Source organism: Octodon degus, unplaced genomic scaffold (assembly GCF_000260255.1).
Source record: "Octodon degus isolate 3935 unplaced genomic scaffold, OctDeg1.0 scaffold00034, whole genome shotgun sequence".
Taxonomy (NCBI): Eukaryota; Metazoa; Chordata; class Mammalia; order Rodentia; family Octodontidae; genus Octodon; species Octodon degus.
In genome coordinates this window covers 9838079-9844286 of record NW_004524610.1, presented here as the reverse complement: position 1 = coordinate 9844286, position 6208 = coordinate 9838079, and positions in this window count along the sequence as shown.

Here is a 6208-nt window from a genome sequence, read left to right as displayed (position 1 = left end):
CACAAAGCACACTTTTTTTTGTATATAAATTTCTTTCTGTGGTTACATTACTATCCATTATGCCTGGGAATAGTACATGTTTCTCTATTGATGTTTTCCTTTCTGGCCATTTATCTTCATTATGGGTCAGTTTTTGCACGCTTAGCTAACTTTTCCTTTCTGCTTTTGTTTCTCTGCCGGTGACTACTTATTTCACTCTTTTCCAGGGGAAGTCGCAGAGAACAGTGACTTAGAGCACACACAACTGGCCCCAGTTGCCGTGAGGCAGCCTTTACTTCTGCCACTTACTGTGTGAGCATCTCAGTGTTATTGCAGGTTTTTTTTTTTTCAGATAAAACGTGTAGATAAAATACAGCAGTACTCGCTTGCCTCCAGCCATAATTACGTTTTCCATAGTTTCACTTATCTACAGTCAATTCTCAAAATAGTAAGTAGGAAATTCTAGAATTTAAACACGTCATGAGGCTTAAATTGCATGCTGTCGTGAGTGGTGTGATAAACTCTCATGGCGTTTTCTTTCACCCTGCCAGAGATGCCGTGGCCTGCTGGGCCTGCGCATGCGCACTGTGCACTCTACCTGCCTGCTGTTCACTTCAGGGCCAGTCTCTGCTAGCCTCAGCAGAACCGTGCTTATGTCCACATAGCACTTATTTTTCTTCATAGTAGCCCCCAAGCTCAAGAGCAGTGATACGGACAATGTGGATATGCCAACGAGAAGCCAGGATGTGCTTCTTTTACATACAGTATTGAGAGAGGAAGAACATTCTCACATTTATTATAGTATGTTAATAATTTTTCTAAAAATAACAAGTTTTCTATTTTGTTATTATCATTGTTAATCTCTTACTGTCTAATTCATATAACAAACTTCATCCTAGGCACGTACATATAGAAAAAAACCACAGTGTGTACTGGCTCAGGACTATCCCCAAATTGAGGTGTCCACTTCAGGGACTTGGACCAGACCCCTTCTTCATGGGAGATGACCACAGTTGTGCTCCATAGAGGTTATGTGTGGATAGTGGATAAACAAGTACACGTGGAAATAATGAGGATCCATGTCTGTGTTGTGGGTCAGTATGTTTACGTCTGTATGAGAGTATTAGAACACTATTTAGTCCAGAAGCTGTAGACATTACTGTACATTCTGATTAAATATTTCCCCAGCCCCTGTTCCGCCCCTCTCCTCACACTGCCCTGGAAAGGAGCTGAAGTGGAAATCATGGTACATTATCGCTTAAATGAACAGATCCCAATATCGTCATTATCAATTTGAAGAAACTAGCTAACTGAGATATACTCTTCTCTCCTAAAACATTCAATTGCATAAGAATCGTGCTTATAGAGACATTGAATTTTTATTATTTCTCTACTAAGGTATGACATGTAAAGAGACTCTTTACCTCCCTACCCAGTCTCTGTTGAAGAAGGAATTTCAGATTTTTTTTGAGTGACACATGCAGCAGTGTGTCAAGACAATATTATGCTTTCTCAGGAGCCCAGCGTCCCTGACAGAGTCATACACTAGTGAGTTAAAGAGGAAGCATCACAGGGAGAAATAGGTTTAGCAGGACAAGAACACAAACATCAGATTCTCCATAACATAAGATTCACCCACATGTTTGTCCCAGTGGAGGGGAGAAACAGTGGGGCTTTTATATTGTGCTTCATTTAATTATTGGCCGAGGGCTGGGGCCCTGAAAGTATATACATTCCTAGGAACTTTCAGCTTCTTTGCTTCAAGATTTCAGACAAAACAACTAAAGACACTTCTCATGAGGCCAGAAAAGTACAGAGGACTACTTTCATGTGGTAAAACCAATCCAAACAGCACGGGCAGAACTTGGAGGGGTCCTAGCCCTACAGATAGCAACAAGCAAGGAAGGAGATTAAAAATATCATAGAAATAAAATAGGCACCTGGTCAAATTTGCTTTTAAAAATAAGTCCCTCTGAGGTGTTAGATCCTTAACACACAGCTAGCTGATGGCATCCCCCTTGTCTGGTGACTACTACGTGTTTGGCGTCATGAAGGCATGATTTATATGTAGTGGCTTAGGCATCATGTTAAGTTTTTAGAATAGTAATGAGGCATATCTATGGCTTAAAGCAGACTAATTTTCCTTGTGTTATGATTGTCCTTGTAAGTTGTCACAAGTAAGAATGGTGTCATAAAAGGTCAAGGAGACTTCTAAATTAGGTGGCCATAGCTAATGCCTGATCTTATTGGATTTTTTAAGGTGGGCCATGCCACCATGAAAACATCAAGTGGAGAGGTCAGAGATATAGCTCAGTGGCATAAGTGCTGGCCCGGCAAGCACAAGCTTCCCAAGTTTGTTCCCCAGTACTGAATAAATAAATAAATAAAATCAGTGGAATGGCCATCTCTAAGCAGTTCCCTGATTTCCAAGATTTCCAGTGGACGCTTAAGCCCACTCCCTGTAACGCCTTTCTCTGGCTTTTTTCTGAAGCACAGAGAAGGGTAGGAGAGGGTAAGGTATGAAAATGTGGGGCAGTAAAGCTTGAAGTGACAGCTACAGCATCCCTTGTCTGAGTCCATTGCCCCTGTGGTTCTCCTCTACCAAGAGAAAAGGAAACTAGTGCTGAGTTTTGGATGCCTACTATGCTAATTCAGAATTTTAAGGTCTACATTAACTTCTATGGTGCTGTATATAAAAACGGTCAAGTGGACATAATCACAGCAGCTGGACTCAGTGTTGGCAGCAGAGTGTGCACGACGCACAAATCTTTTAGCCGATGTGACAGTTGTTACCCCATCTCGAGAGACTACCTCTTGGTAAATTTGTGGAGCACAATTCCAGTGCCTTCTGAGCACTGTTCTTCTTTCTCCTCACCTTCTTGTCCTCCTTCCTGCTCCATCTATCCATCCATCTGTTTTAGAGAGGGAGGTGGGCACAAAGAGAGAGAGAGGGTGAGAGAAGGAGGCAGAGAGAGAGCAGGAGAGGGCTTCAAGGTTAAAAAACAGGCTGAAGGTATTTTGTAGAACAAATTAGAAGGGCCAACTCTCTACAGAAATGAACAGATAGTGAAACTTCAGCATTTGTAGATAGAAAAAGGATGTTATTCTAAAAATAGAAATGAGGGCTTTTGAATAAGAAAGACACAAATCCCAGAGTAGGTGTCCTGATAATAAGTGTCAGGGCAACAGAAAGGCACATGAAAGGATTCCAGACTATGAGTGCAGAGGTATGGACCCTCACCTGCACTCGCTAAGGGGTGTGATGCGCCTAGGAAAAGCTAGTGGAAGGTTACTTTAGAGGTATACTAAGTAAGTGCACAAAGCCCCACATGCTTAGGCTTATTATAAAATATGAGTCTGTGTGTGTGGAAGAGAATTACAGAAAGAGAGGAGGGGCCAGACCATGCACTTTAAGTGTCTTAATTTTATTTTATTTTTGTCTTAAACATCCAGCAGAAAGGCATAAAAACAAGGTATGAGGGGTGAAGCCATGTTCGTATGCTGGGCTACAAAGGACTCAGGTCAACAACTTCTGACCTTGCCAGTCCTGCAGATGACCCACTAGTATTATGGACTACTGGACTATATTGGAATATTTTGCCGAATTCATGCACCTACAATATTTAAATGACAATGGAATACCCTTCTCTGACAAAACTAAACAAAGAAAGGGATACAAATGAATAACCATTTTGTATCTGTATATTCAAAATAGTTACAATAGATATGCAGCTACATTCTCTTAATTCAACGAATAAGAAGATTTGTTCTAATAGTGTTTGTGGACGGGATGTCATGTCTGTATCTTATACAATGAATAACCACTGAGACAACAATGTGCAATGTATATATTATTGAAGCTGTCCTACTGATTGGTTTTGAAACTGTCTCATTGCTATTTGTTGCTCAATAAAATTATTAAAAAATTTTATTCTTAATAGACAACTATGCCCACATATGGAGGAAAATAAGTGCACAGAAAATAAAACCAAATAAAGGCATAGTTTAGTACTCTCTGGGGTTGACTGCAATCTCCTCTGGAGAGCTCTTCGTGCTCCGTGGGTTGGGCTAGCCTTGATCCTTCACTGATGCTTTCAGCTTGCTTTCTACCCTGGGGCTAGGGTCAAGGAGGAGGACTAGCTGTGTTCTTTGCTTCTACTCCCACCTAAATTTTGGATGTCAGCACTTCTTGAGTCAAGGAAAGCACACTGTTTAACAACAATCCCTGGGAGAAAGCACAGAAAATCCGGATAGGATTTGGCCCACAGCACAGGGCTGAACTGGTTGGATTCGGTCCTCTGTGTGTTTTGGCTTGGCTGGGAGGAGAGCTCAAGGGAGCTCCCTTGGCTGCTCTTGTGCAGCTGGGTGGAAGAACCCGCCAGGGTTATGCAACACACACCAGATAAAGGCCTCACTTAGTTCTATGAGGCCAGAAATATAAAGTGCCTGGAAAGTGTTGTCTTTCTTTAAACCTAAACAGAATGAGCCCCTTCTTTTAATCAAGAACATCCGTTGTTCCCACAGAGAAATAAAAGTTCCCTAAATTGATCTTTCCCTCAAATTATTCCTGGAGAAATATTAACATTCTATAATAGTAAGGCAACATCTATTTTCTTTTTTGTCTCTTGCCCTGCTGTTGGAACTGACATCTGTGGCTTTCGAAGCTGTAGTGCATCAGCTGCAGAATTTACAGACCACTGCTGAATTTATTTTCTCAGTAGCTTTCCCTCTTCCTATTTCATCTCCTGGTTCAGTTGTAGGCCAATAGTGAATACTCCATAGAGGGAAATATTCTCTATTCTGTGCAAATCAGAGTCGATCTCCAAGAGTGGAATCTTTCTCCATCTGTCCTCTGCTTCACATCCTGGTGGAACGTATCTTTTGGTTAGTTAGAGTGAAGATGCTCCCCGTATTTACCACATTGAGAAATCCAAGAAAATAGAGTTGACATCACCTCACCTTTCATTAAAATAGACAGAGAATCCCCTGAAAAGATTACCAAATTTAGAGAATCTTTCCAATAACTCATTTAGCCTTGAGCATAATTCAATATGTATTCTGTAAAGTCTTGGTTGATTGGCAATTATCTAAATACTGAATATTAGGCAACTACATTTTTGAGTGAAAAAAAAAAAGACACAAAAACTCCTTGTTTGGATTCAGTTCATTTGACATGGGTTTCTATTACATTTACCTGATAAAGTTTCACTATACTAGTATTTTCATTTTTCCCATAAAACATTGCTGCATCAGTTCTCTTCAGTTTTCATATTTGTCGAAGGGGCCACGAAGAGGACCGCTTTGTTCCATATTGGTTAAACTGCAATGATATTTTTATGTATTTTTCAAAATTTCAGTCAGTGTTAAGTTAGCATATGCTTGTACTGCCCTTCCTTCTGCGAGCCTCCCTCTTTTCCGCTGGCTGTCACACAGGCCAGCTCTGTGCTCCCCTGGACTGTGCGGTGAAAGTCATGCTGACATTGATCAAGCTGGATTTATGGTACCATAGAACCGCATTGTAGCCCTGGAACACATAGGTTCAGGCTTTCAAAAGTAAGTATGACACGGAAGTAAATTTCTATCTTGTTTAAGTAACTACCAGTTTGGATCTATCCAAACTAATCATGATGGAGACAATTGTGCAGATTGAGAAAACTCCAGTTGAGATCACATCTAATGTAAGAAGACCCAGAGAATAACAAGCAGGAGTCTCAGTGACCAGATTCTACCCAGTAGGATTATGGCATAAAATAGTGAACTGAGTCTTGATCAAAGTTAGACTAGTAGTAAAAAAAAAAAAAACCCACAAAGTTAGACTAGTAGTCCAATTGTTGGCAGATTTTAAGGTGATGTTATAAAAGAGGCTTTGATTCTCCTAAGACAGTGACATAGTGGTTGTCTCAATGAGTTTAGTCATTGCCAATAGACGTTAATGTCTTAATAGTATTCAGTCAGTTTTCCAGACAAAGTCAGTCATCTTGGATGTGAGGGTGATCTGGCTGCATCATCTGTCACCCCACTGACCCCCAGGCTTGACTTGGCCCATCTTGCTGGCTAGGAGGGCGTCCCCTTTCTTCCTCAGTGCTTCATGTGCTACCTTCCTGAAGCTATGCCTTCCGTCAACGATGACTACCCATGACAGAAGAGGACCAAGCCTTGGCCAAGTGTACAAGCAGCTCTGCTCCCTGCTAGAAGCTCCAGCTGAGCTCTCAAGCCTCATCACATATAT